We start from the raw sequence: 11,350 nt of genomic DNA on the forward strand, positions 1-11,350 counted from the left end.
CGATCGATCTGTCTAAAGAAAAAAGCTCTGAGAAAGGGGAGAGATAGAAAGAGAGGGGAGGGAAAAATGAGAGAAAAAAAAAATTTAGCTTTTATAGAAGGTTGAGATTCAAAACGACGTCATTTAAGGAAATGGCTAAAACAACGTCATTTTGCTAAAGGAGAGGATCTGTGCATGGACCCAGATCCGACCTGAGATCTGCGCAAACCGACCCATTGACCTGACTCCCTTTAGCTCCAAGCCTGACCAGTCTAACCAAATCGACTCGAACCATTAGAATCGAACTGTTGTTAATTGAACCGTTGATCGGTCCGGTTCAAGTGATTTTTTTTATTTTTTTAAATATTATTTTTGTAATTTTAAATTTTATTATTAATATTTATGCATGTTAAAATGTTTAAATTTACTAGATTAAATTTTTGTTGTTTTATAATAATAATTAATAAAAATAAATAATGAAATATATAGTAAAAATTTATAATTTTGTTAATAAATCTTATAAAATAATACAAAATTAATAAAAAGTGTAAGAAAAAAAAATTTTTATCTGACGATGAAATTCAAAAGTACTCCGAGTAGTGATACCTATGAAATTTTTAGGTGAGAAGATTCTTTTTTAAATACTACCAATGTATTAGAATATTTATAAAAAAACTTTTCAATACAATAAAATTTTCTTTTTTGGTTATAAAATAATAAATAAAAATTAATTAATAAATTAAGAACAAGTAATAAGAAAAATGAGAAAAAAAAGAAATTTTATCCGATGATGAGATTTTAAAAGTATTCTGAGTAGAGATGCTTTGAGAAATCCCTAAGTGAGAATATATTTTTAAATACTATCAGTGTATTGAAATATTTATAAAAGTCTTCAATATAATAAAAATTCTTTTTTTCTTCAAAATTTTTTTAAATGAAAATATTAATAAAAATCAATACAATTTTTAAATAAAAAAATAAAATGTATGCATTAATGTATTATTGTTTGCATTGCATGCATGGCATATTATTCTATGAAAAATAAATTTGAGCCATTGATGATGAGATTTTAAAGTATTCCGAGAAGCGATGCCTAAGAAATCTCTAGGTGAAAAAGAGTTCTTCTAATGTTACCAATGTAATTGAATATTTTAAGAACTATTTCAATAAAAAGGTTTTAATTTATTTTTCTTTAATAAAATTTGAGCATCAATAAAAAAAATTTTTCAATAAATAAAAAATCAAGAAAATTATTTTTTTCAACACCGAATATAAGACTATTTTTTTTATCAAAATCAAAGGATAACATTTAGTTAATTGATATCGTTTTAAACAGACGTTGTAGGGGTACTAATCATTTTCAGACGTAACTGACTCTCAAATTCAGACTGTTCTGCAGACCATAAAATTATCCTTTTAATAAACTTTAATTAATTTTAAAATCTTATTAGAAGGATAAATTTTAATAGGTGGTCAATCGCACCTAACAAAAAAAATTGGTGATAATTCCATTTTTTGTTCTTTTATTTTTTTTTTCAAATTTGTCGAACGGCTTTAGAACCGTTACGATATAAATTATCATTATTTCTTATTATAATCAAGTTTATATAATGTTTGAAGTGTCAGATTTTAAATAGAGTTTGATTTTTATAAATATTTTTATTTTTTAAAATAGTTTTCACTTTTTATTTTCAATTTAATTGAAAATGTATTTGGTTAATGAAGATGAAAAATTATTTTTTAAAAATAAAAGTAATGAAAATGTATTTGGCATATTGAAAATTTTATTTCTGACAATAATATATATGAGCCCTATAATGATCATTAAATAACTAACTTATGAAAGAACACGTTCATAATAAAACAACATGGACTTATAAGTTTGCGGTGTACATCTTTATACAATTGTTTTTCGGAGGATTTGAGCTCTAAAGGGCAAAGAAATTCGTAAATGTGAGAGCAGCTCCCATGCTTTCATCATTGTCTTTTGTTTCTGTTATTTTTTTGAAAAATGACGAAAATAAAATTTTTTTTATTCTCGAAATTGGTTAAGTTTTTATTTTCATTCTTTAAAAAGCAGTTTCTCTAAACATTTACCAAACATTCTTTTTTTCATAGAAATGAAAACAGAAAATGGATATGTTTCCTAAACCAAATAGAACCTGAAAATTCTTCATTTTTCTCATGAGATTTCAATGGGTTTTATTTAACAAGAGAGAAATTCCGTCTTCTCAAAACGCTAAACAAATCATACCATATCAAGCAGAAAAATAGAAGAAAAGACTTCACATTTTGTTGAAGCAAATGAAAGTGTTCTTTTGGTTTCTTTAATCATAATTACTAATACAAACATTAAGCCACGTTTTATTTTTTGGCTAGAAACATTAGACCACAAAAATTTCCTCTTCTTCCATGCCACGTTTGCATCCAACGGTATCTCTCCCTACCGCATTACACTGAAGTCCCCAAATCCAACGGTTCAAATCCTATCTCGTTTGACTTCGAACCGCACACATCCCAATTGCTTATCAGTTTTGAGAATATGAACAAGTTGTCTGCTCTGCAACTGTCAGTTTGCTTATTATTTTCCCTGTGCCACAAAATGTTTTGACACCGGTTTAAGTCCCGCTAATTAACTCCTACACTGCTTTTCTGCTAGCTCCATAATTTAAGAGATTTAGAAATTTCACATGAGGTTGGATTTAAGGGTTCAAACTAGCCAGAAAGTCATGGGAAGATCTAGCAATTAGCTAGTGACATGCACAATGATCTTAGAATCTAAGAACTGAAATCTGGATTACCATGCTTTTAACTGGCCAGTCAATTTTGATGGCTTTACTGTTCTAAATGTTAGTTTCATGCTTGAATTCATCCTGCGGCTATGGCAGGAATAATTATTGAATTGGTTTAATCCATATTTTTCATGAATTTACATACACAAGAAATTTCACTTACTATAATGCATTGATTAATAAAATCATGTTATATTCTTGGAAGAAAAACGTTCGAAACAAGAAAAAAAAAATCTAATACACAATGTGAAACTTTAATTGAGCGACATTTCAAAACTCTTGATGGAGATAATTAATTCTGACTTAAGAGTCTTAAGGAGCTCAAGTATTGGCTGGCAAACATAGCACATATACCGAAAGTAACCGTGGGAGGTGAAAATTATAAGTAAACTATCTCATTGATAAAAATTTACTACGCAATATAATTGGAAATGTTGTCCTTTTTTAACCACTCCTTATTAGACAAATGTTGTGACTTGGTGATCTGGGTTCTTGGACTAAAGCTCCAGAGGATGCAATCACCATCTTTATCTTTATGTAAAAGCAACCGAAAGTTCATGGTTTATGATGTATTTGTCTCTAAACCCATCTTTTCTTCTTTTTGGTTATCTTTTTTTAAAAATCAAAATTAGGGGCTAAATAGCTTTCCATTACACACACACATACACACACACATATATATATATATATATATACATACATACATGATAAGAGACCTTTCCCTTCCATTATTCTTCTAATTCTTTTCCTCTTAATTTGCTTATTTCTTCGTTACCAGTTTTATGCTTAGTTGAAAATATATTCTTTCTCATAATATATAGAAAAAGAGGGAAAATCATGGTATAAACATGAAAAGCTCACTTTCACTTAAGTATTTGAAAAGTACATTAAATTAGGCTTAATATAAAGTTCACATATCTTAATCAATAGCAAACTGACAAAGATAATAATATAGCATATTATTCAGATACTAGGTTATAACTTTTCTTCTTTTTATTTTTAAATATTTGATGATTTTCTTCATCATTTTCTAGTAATTCCATTGTTATTCATGGACCAGTATTTATCAAGGGGATTGATAAAAAATAAAAATAAAAAGACAGATGGTGGATTCCAAATTCTAAGAAATGCAAGAGCTAATCAGTAAGAAGAATTAAGACACGTTCATATTACTCTAAACCATCAAGACAATGGCATTGATCAAAGGGATATAACAAAATCAATCCCAATGAAATGAAATTACTTGAAAGAAAGAATAAAATAAAGCCTCACTGACTGACTATACACTTGTAAATATGTGTGTAATATATAATAATAACCTAATTCTAAACCTAATCAGAAATAATTAAAAGAAAAAACAAAAGTCAAAATTGTGGGCACTGAATATTCAAACCAAGAAAAAGAAGCATATATTTGAAGATATATGAAAAAGAAGGGAGAACTTCTGGGAAGAAACTAATGGCCTGCGCCAGGGCTTGGAACAGACTGAAGAATCCGATCAATGCCAGCAAGGTGCTGAGCAAAAAGCTTCTTGTTGTCAAGCGTGGCGTCACCCTTCTTGCTAGGAGCAGAAGTTGGCACTGTACCCTTTGGAAGGGCACTCAGCACCAAGCTTGCAAACAGAGAAGGAGCATTTGTTTTGCTTTCCCCTGCGTTTAATAGCTTCCTACTTTCCATTTGTGGCATAAATGAAGCAAAGATCACCAGGAAAATGAGAACCAGAGAAATGAAACGAGCCATGAATTGTGTATAAGTAATTGCAGAAAATTGTACATAAAGAATAAAAAGAAGAGAGAAATGGAATCTGGGTTTTGTTGGTGAAGTTGGAAAGAAACGTTAGTGATTTGACAATGGGTTTGGTGCACACATAAATAGAGAGAGAGCCAAGCAAAGAGAGAGTGGGAAATCATGCAATGAACCAACGCGTGACGGTGAAAATAGAGCGTGGATGACAAGTCAAACATTAAAAATTAGAACTCGAAAATAAAGAGAAACAAGAACAATAAAAGAAAATTTGAACCAACTGCTTTGCAATTTCATGCATCGTCAACTCTTAATTTTTGGTCCAAACAGTTGTACTCCGCATCTAAATTTGGTTTTGTTTTGGCTCGGTTAGGATTTGGATTCATGGCAGCTGCTCAACCAAACTAGAGCAGCACTAAAGTGTTTGATTTTTTATATGTCACGACTTGAATGTTCTATCTTTGAAATTTCTCTCACATTTCTGATCATGACTAAGAAAGATTTTAAAGAAGGGAGTTCTCTATCATTACGTGTTAGTATAAGAGAAATTAATGGCTACATTTTTCACTTACACTTCAGTAAATATCAATCATTTATCTTTCCAAAAATAGTTTGACTTGTGCTACTTATTCAAGTTTTACATTTTTAACCCCAAATAGTTCAAGGATTAATGGAAGTGAGTTGTTAGTTTTGGGAACTCTGAGAGCAAAGTTCTTTGGCAATACCATCTTTATATTTTAGATGCTGTACGTATATAAGATTATGACTCATAATTCTTTATTTGAAGCAATAACTGTGTGACATTTCCTCTTCAATGTGATGGTGTAGCTTTGACATGAAGGCTAACCGAACAGAGTATAAAACAAATTTTCACTAAGGCATTCTGAAACTTCATCAAACTATGCCAAGCAGGTTGGAAACCATTTTTCTTGACCGAATAGTTCATTAGTAGGCACTAGATCACCAAATTCTAATTATTATATGCTATTATTTAGTTTACATAAGGAGACCTTGACATGACAAAAACTTGGGTAATTATAAAAATAACAACTGATTTGGGCTGATGTTTACTTAGGTTTGCTCGTTTGTTGGACGATTCTTTGAAAGCAATGCACGCAGTAAGCTTATGTCGCAGATAATTCTTAGAAGAATTATTTCAGCACAACTCCTCTATTGGTTCATGTACCATCATCCATTATATCTGTGACCGTTATCTAACAAATGTTACCCACCGCCAATTTTATCGGTTTAGGCAAGCTGTAAAATTGAATAGAATTAGCTGATCAAGCTCTGATTGCCAAACTGCCTAAGACAGAATCGTGAAGGAAAAGAATAAGATTAAGATCTACTTGGTCCTACGCAATGTTAAAATTGGCAAAAGGCAAATCTTTTACGCGACAAAAACCTGTTGAATATTGAAGATAATATAAAAACCTTTAACAACATTGTAATTGTCTTTGTTTGGCCAATGGGGAACTGATTTCTTGGATAAGGATTAAGGTTTTTTTCTTGTTATTTAAAGCAACATTTGTTAACCAAGATTTCTCACTTTTAAATTAACAAGGAACGGATAGGACAACACAGTCCCCTGTTACAATAATTTTGGTCTGCATCAGAAAATGGAAATGTTTTTGATGCAGAAGCAAAACAAAGAATCCTTAACCTCATCTCAAGAAATGCCAAGCAGAAAGGCCAAATTAGGTAACACTAAATAACAATGCGGGTTGAAGCTAGCTCATAAAATTCTTCCAATATTGTTGGTTGTTTTCCGCACGTAATCCAGAATAAGCTGCCGTCATAGGCCTGTTATTTGTTTGATTACCAGTATATAGAAATTTTTTTTGAATCGAAATCTAACAAGTGTTTGGACATTATGTGTGTGTGTTGCACTAGTTTGGGATGATAAAGCTGTTTCTAGGACTATAACACATCGGTTAAAAAAACTGTCACATATCAAAACTAAGCTCTCAATGTCGATTAATTGTTTCTCAAGATTTTTGATGCATGATACCGGAGTTAATATCTTTGTTCTATCATAGGAGAATAGGTCGAACTAAGGCTCTTAAATCTTTTAGCAAAGGAAGGAAAAAAAAAAAAAAAAAAACAAACTACGAATTCTTTAGTCAGCTAGCTTAGCCTAGCTAGCTTGCATAGAATTTGTCCATATTCATCTAAACTACATTTGTTTGGCTTGTTTTACAGGCCGAAATAAACCCCCCAAAAGAAAACCAGTTTTTTCTTTTTGGATGAGATTGTAAGTCAAATTGGCACAAAAATTCAGAGAAAATTTAGTATATATTTAGTTTTGATGTAACCTTAATTAATAGAACCAATTCCGCCGCCCCATCATTTTCAAGAGAAAAACAAGTTTGTTTGCAACCTGGAAACTTTTACATTAATCCGTGTTCGAGTTGCCCAATGATATTAAATCGCTTGCATTTAACGTCGCAGAAAGAAGAAATACCAATGTTCTCTGTTAGAGTTTGACTTACTAACAATGATAATAATATATTTCAGGATCAAATCACAGTCGCATGGGTTTATGTAATAATCATACATACCTCGCAACACTATACTAAATGCATATATACTTGTATTAACTTGAAAATAGTATTTATTCTTTAATTATATATCTTCAACACACTACTTTTAATAATGGTCGATATATGTTTTTATTCATAAACTAAAGAAAAGAAAAAAAAAAAGGGCCAATATTATTGATTGATAGTATTAAATAGGGAAAACTTTAATAATTGTGTAATTTATTAATAAAATGTTAAATTTTAGGTCGAAAAAAATTGATATAAAATGAAAAAACTTTTATTATCTTATATATAATCGATGAAACTAAATACAAAGAAATTATTTAAATTGATAATATATTATACAAACAACTAACTTAATTAACCAAGACAAATCTTGATATAGTGCTCTCATATTTCTTTCATTGGTAATTAATTACACCTCTTAATTAATTTATTATTTGGTATTGAAATGTCTTGAACTCTTGGTTTGTATAGCACATATCATTGTCGTTACGGCTAGGCCAGTAGTCTTATTGGGCAACCAAGAACATTAAAGTATAGCACTATAATATTGATTATCAACACTACCATTAATTCACTTGCTAACAACAATTATAAAAGAAGTAAGAAGCTCTTAATGTCCTAGTTCTTAGTATCTGATTTAACTACCAATTATATCATAACTTCCCTTAATCCTTTGCAACTTAAACACTTCATTGTTTTTTTAAGAACGACAACTCTTTCATATATGGAACCTAATGATTAATTATATAGACCTCAGATCATGTACTAATCACGTAAGCCAAAAATGTTTTTAGAAAATGAGAGGTTAATGTGTAGAAGAAAGAAATTTGATTTCTTTGATTATATAAATATATATATATATATATATATATCTATGCATCCAATTCCAACCATCATTTTCTTTATTAAGTAATGAATATCAGTTAGTATTTGATAACAGATGGGAGACAATGCATTGTTTGAATAAGTCTGAGTAATATATAATTTAACTGAGTTACATTTCTTATTTCTTTTTTTCTCTACACTATCCATTAATTCCTCATATGTAAGGTAACACGCTTAGCTCCGAATGGCCTCTCATTATATTTGGATTTGAAAGATCATTTTGTTTTGTATCGAGAAAGTCAACAACCGCCCTCAGCAAATTAAGAGTCCTCAAGCGGAGGGCAAAGCATCATTTTTAAAATAGAAATATTAGACCCTTCAACCATAAATTATAGAAAACAAGAATATATTTATTTATTTATAGATATGGATTAAATGAGTTTTATTGGCAAAATGTTTAATAAGTCTACTCTTTTTTCATTCAATGAATCAAACCTGAAAAGATCGTTTACCATTGTATTTATAGGACCATTTGGTGGTTTTTTCCCTTACCATATTCGACAAGTACCCTTCCTTTAGATGAATGCAAACAAGTGGTCGACAATGTTGACTTAAGCAAACACATAAAGAAAAAAAGAGAGAAACATGATCCTGAACTGCCAACAGAAAAAAAAAAAAAAAACAGGAAACAAAGAGAAAACCCTCAAAACTAGTGTCAAATTAACTAAAACTGTCGGCATATAGAAAATATTGTAACAATAAGAAGAAAGGGTTTGCTCGGGATAATGTCTACAGAAGGGTCCCCAGCTAAAGCCCTCAACCATGTCAACAGCTCAGGTGTCTGCCAGGCGACAAACAAGTATCCATTGCAGTTGGCCGAAAGTGCAATTTCCCTCGTGTCTCATTACATGCACCTTACAAAAGTTTTCAAACATTAGTCAGGGACATTACTTTGTGCCTAAAGATAATAATATTATAAGCATTTTCAATTGACTTTCGAGAACATTTTATATTTCTGTATGCTTTTGATTATTTGATTAAGAATTTGCATATGTTACAAGGCAAAGCTAGCGGTTGAATCCATTTTTTTATTGATTTAGTAAAAAAAAAAAAAAACTCAAAATAAAAAATGTCAAAAATATTGTATTTTTCAAACTCATATGAATTTCCACATAAAATTTAACAAAATGTGAAAAATTATTACCCCTTTTTTTGGGTTTAAGAAGCATGGGGCTGGGCCTATTTAATGGGAATCTAACCCCGCTTCCAAACCCAATAGAGCCCATTCAAAAATGCTCCTTTTTCCTTCGACAGTCGAACTTGCTCTGCTTCAAGTATCAAAACAATCAATTATCTACAATTCCACAACAACAACCCTTAAATCTTCTCCTTGTTAATGTTTACTTGTAAATTCCTTCTCTTTTTAACTGTGTCACCCACCTAATGGCTGAAATTCTTATTTTCTTTTCATTGTCTGATAATTCAGGAAAATATATCAAGAGAAGAAATTGCTCGCATATCCATTGCCGCTTTGGAAAGCCCATATGCCTGTGACACGATTTTGAGGTTAGTCTTTTACTTGCTATTATTCCAATCATATTTTTCCTTTTGCTACAAATGCTTGTAGCTTTACATTGGGATGAATCATCTAGAACCCTATTTGGTTACAGCATTCAAAATCTGTCACTTCATCTAATGCGGGACTGCTGATACGAAATTAAAATATCTGAAATCATGCTCTTTATTATAGTCATAATCAACTATCATTAACCTAGAAGGCATTGATGGACAGGAAAAATAACAGAAATTAAGGCTTGAGGAGTTAAATATGGATGTTTGTTGAACTTAGCTTTACGTATTGTTACGCCTAATTCTTTAGTCAACAAAGTCAACTTCAAAGCCAACTTTTATGCGCGCCAAGACAGTAATACATTCGACTTTTGCGGCAAAGAAAGATCGACGGCCTGCGCTCCTTTGTCCCTCGTACAGGTTCACCTCGGAACTGTTAGTTTACCAGGACTTCCTCGTTTATGGAGATGGTTTGACAACTACTTTCATTAACGTTTTACTAGCATATTATCGTAATTCAATTTCTCTAATATCATTAAATATACCCTACGTCCATTCACGTGGACTTTTTTCAAATTCCACGTAAATTTTTTATCAATTATCAATTATTTAAATCATGTGACCGCTCATGTATAAGGTAAAAGAAGGTCTAAGATATTTTAAATCTTTTGTCCTTAATCTTCTTCTATATTCTTTATAATTCATCTTCTTTCTTTGAAAACTAACTTCTGGCATCCGTAGGACAATACTTTCCTGGCCGCATGTTCAGATTATTTTCAGCTCATCTCCCACTTCATCCTCCAACTCACCTTCGTCAAAAACAACATGAGCACTAGTTAATGGAGAAGATCTGATGCTGCTGTCTACTATAACCTGGGCTGAAGCTATGCCTGTCGCTGAAAGTTAGATGCCCACTATTTAGTTCTTTATTTCTTCATCTACTATACTGTTGTTTCTTTTCGCAGGTTAAAAGTGTGGTTCAATTTAATGAGCCCTTTACAGTGGACCCAGAAAACCCACCCCCAGAGAAGGATTACAACATTTATTTCCAAACATTGAAGGATGTGATTGCAGGGAAAGAACGTTTAGGTGTGATGATGATGGCAAAATATTGGTAGGTCACTTTCAAAATTCCCTCTAACTTATCATATACGAATATTGTTAAAATAAATTATCCTACGTTTAATAAATATTTAATATTTTATAATTTTATATTTAATTTGAATCATTTTATTTATTATCTAAATTGGATGCTTAACATATGATGGGTTTCGTATGTTTTATGGAATGTCACTTGATGTCTGAAGTTCATCCCAATAGAGATCTTTTTCTTGGTTCAAGGCCTTTGCTCTTGTCGTTTTTCTTTCTTGTTTTCTTTTCACCAATAGAGAATTAAGTCTGTAGTCGTGATATAGAGGAAAATTAAAGGTAGAGACAGGGAGGGAAGAGAAAGTATGGAGAAGAAAAGACAGAGTATTTAAGAAAAGGGATGGAGAATCTCTGTTGAACATGTACCAGCAACAGCGCAAATACCCAGCCGGTCTCTGCATGCTGCCATGCTTGTATGACTGCCTATTTGCGGAGAAAATTTATAGTAACTTGGAAGGAAATTTCCGCTAAGTTGTTGTTTGACACGAGATAATCGTTCAAAAAATTATGTATAATGATTGAATAATCGTGTTTAGTAATTATTTAGTAATTTTATGTGATGATAATTTTAGATCATTGAAAAATGATTAAATTATTGTTTTAGAAGATGATATAATTATCATTTAAGAAAGTAAAAAATTATTATTATAGGATAAAATAATATATAAAATTAATAATACTCAATATTATATATTTAATATGTGAATTGAAAATTTATTTTTTTAAAATTTGATTGTAATTATT

At 30.8% G+C, this 11,350-nt stretch overlaps 1 pseudogene; it reads right to left on the reverse strand.

Annotated features, from left to right (window-relative positions):
* Nucleotides 1-3,783: 3,783 nt before the first annotated feature.
* Nucleotides 3,784-4,966, reverse strand: LOC149511314 (precursor of CEP14 pseudogene; annotated as a pseudogene).
* Nucleotides 4,967-11,350: the final 6,384 nt, after the last annotated feature.

Source organism: Durio zibethinus, chromosome 26 (assembly GCF_047325235.1).
Source record: "Durio zibethinus cultivar Kanyao isolate XHJ-2024 chromosome 26, ASM4732523v1, whole genome shotgun sequence".
NCBI classification, from domain to species: Eukaryota; Viridiplantae; Streptophyta; class Magnoliopsida; order Malvales; family Malvaceae; genus Durio; species Durio zibethinus.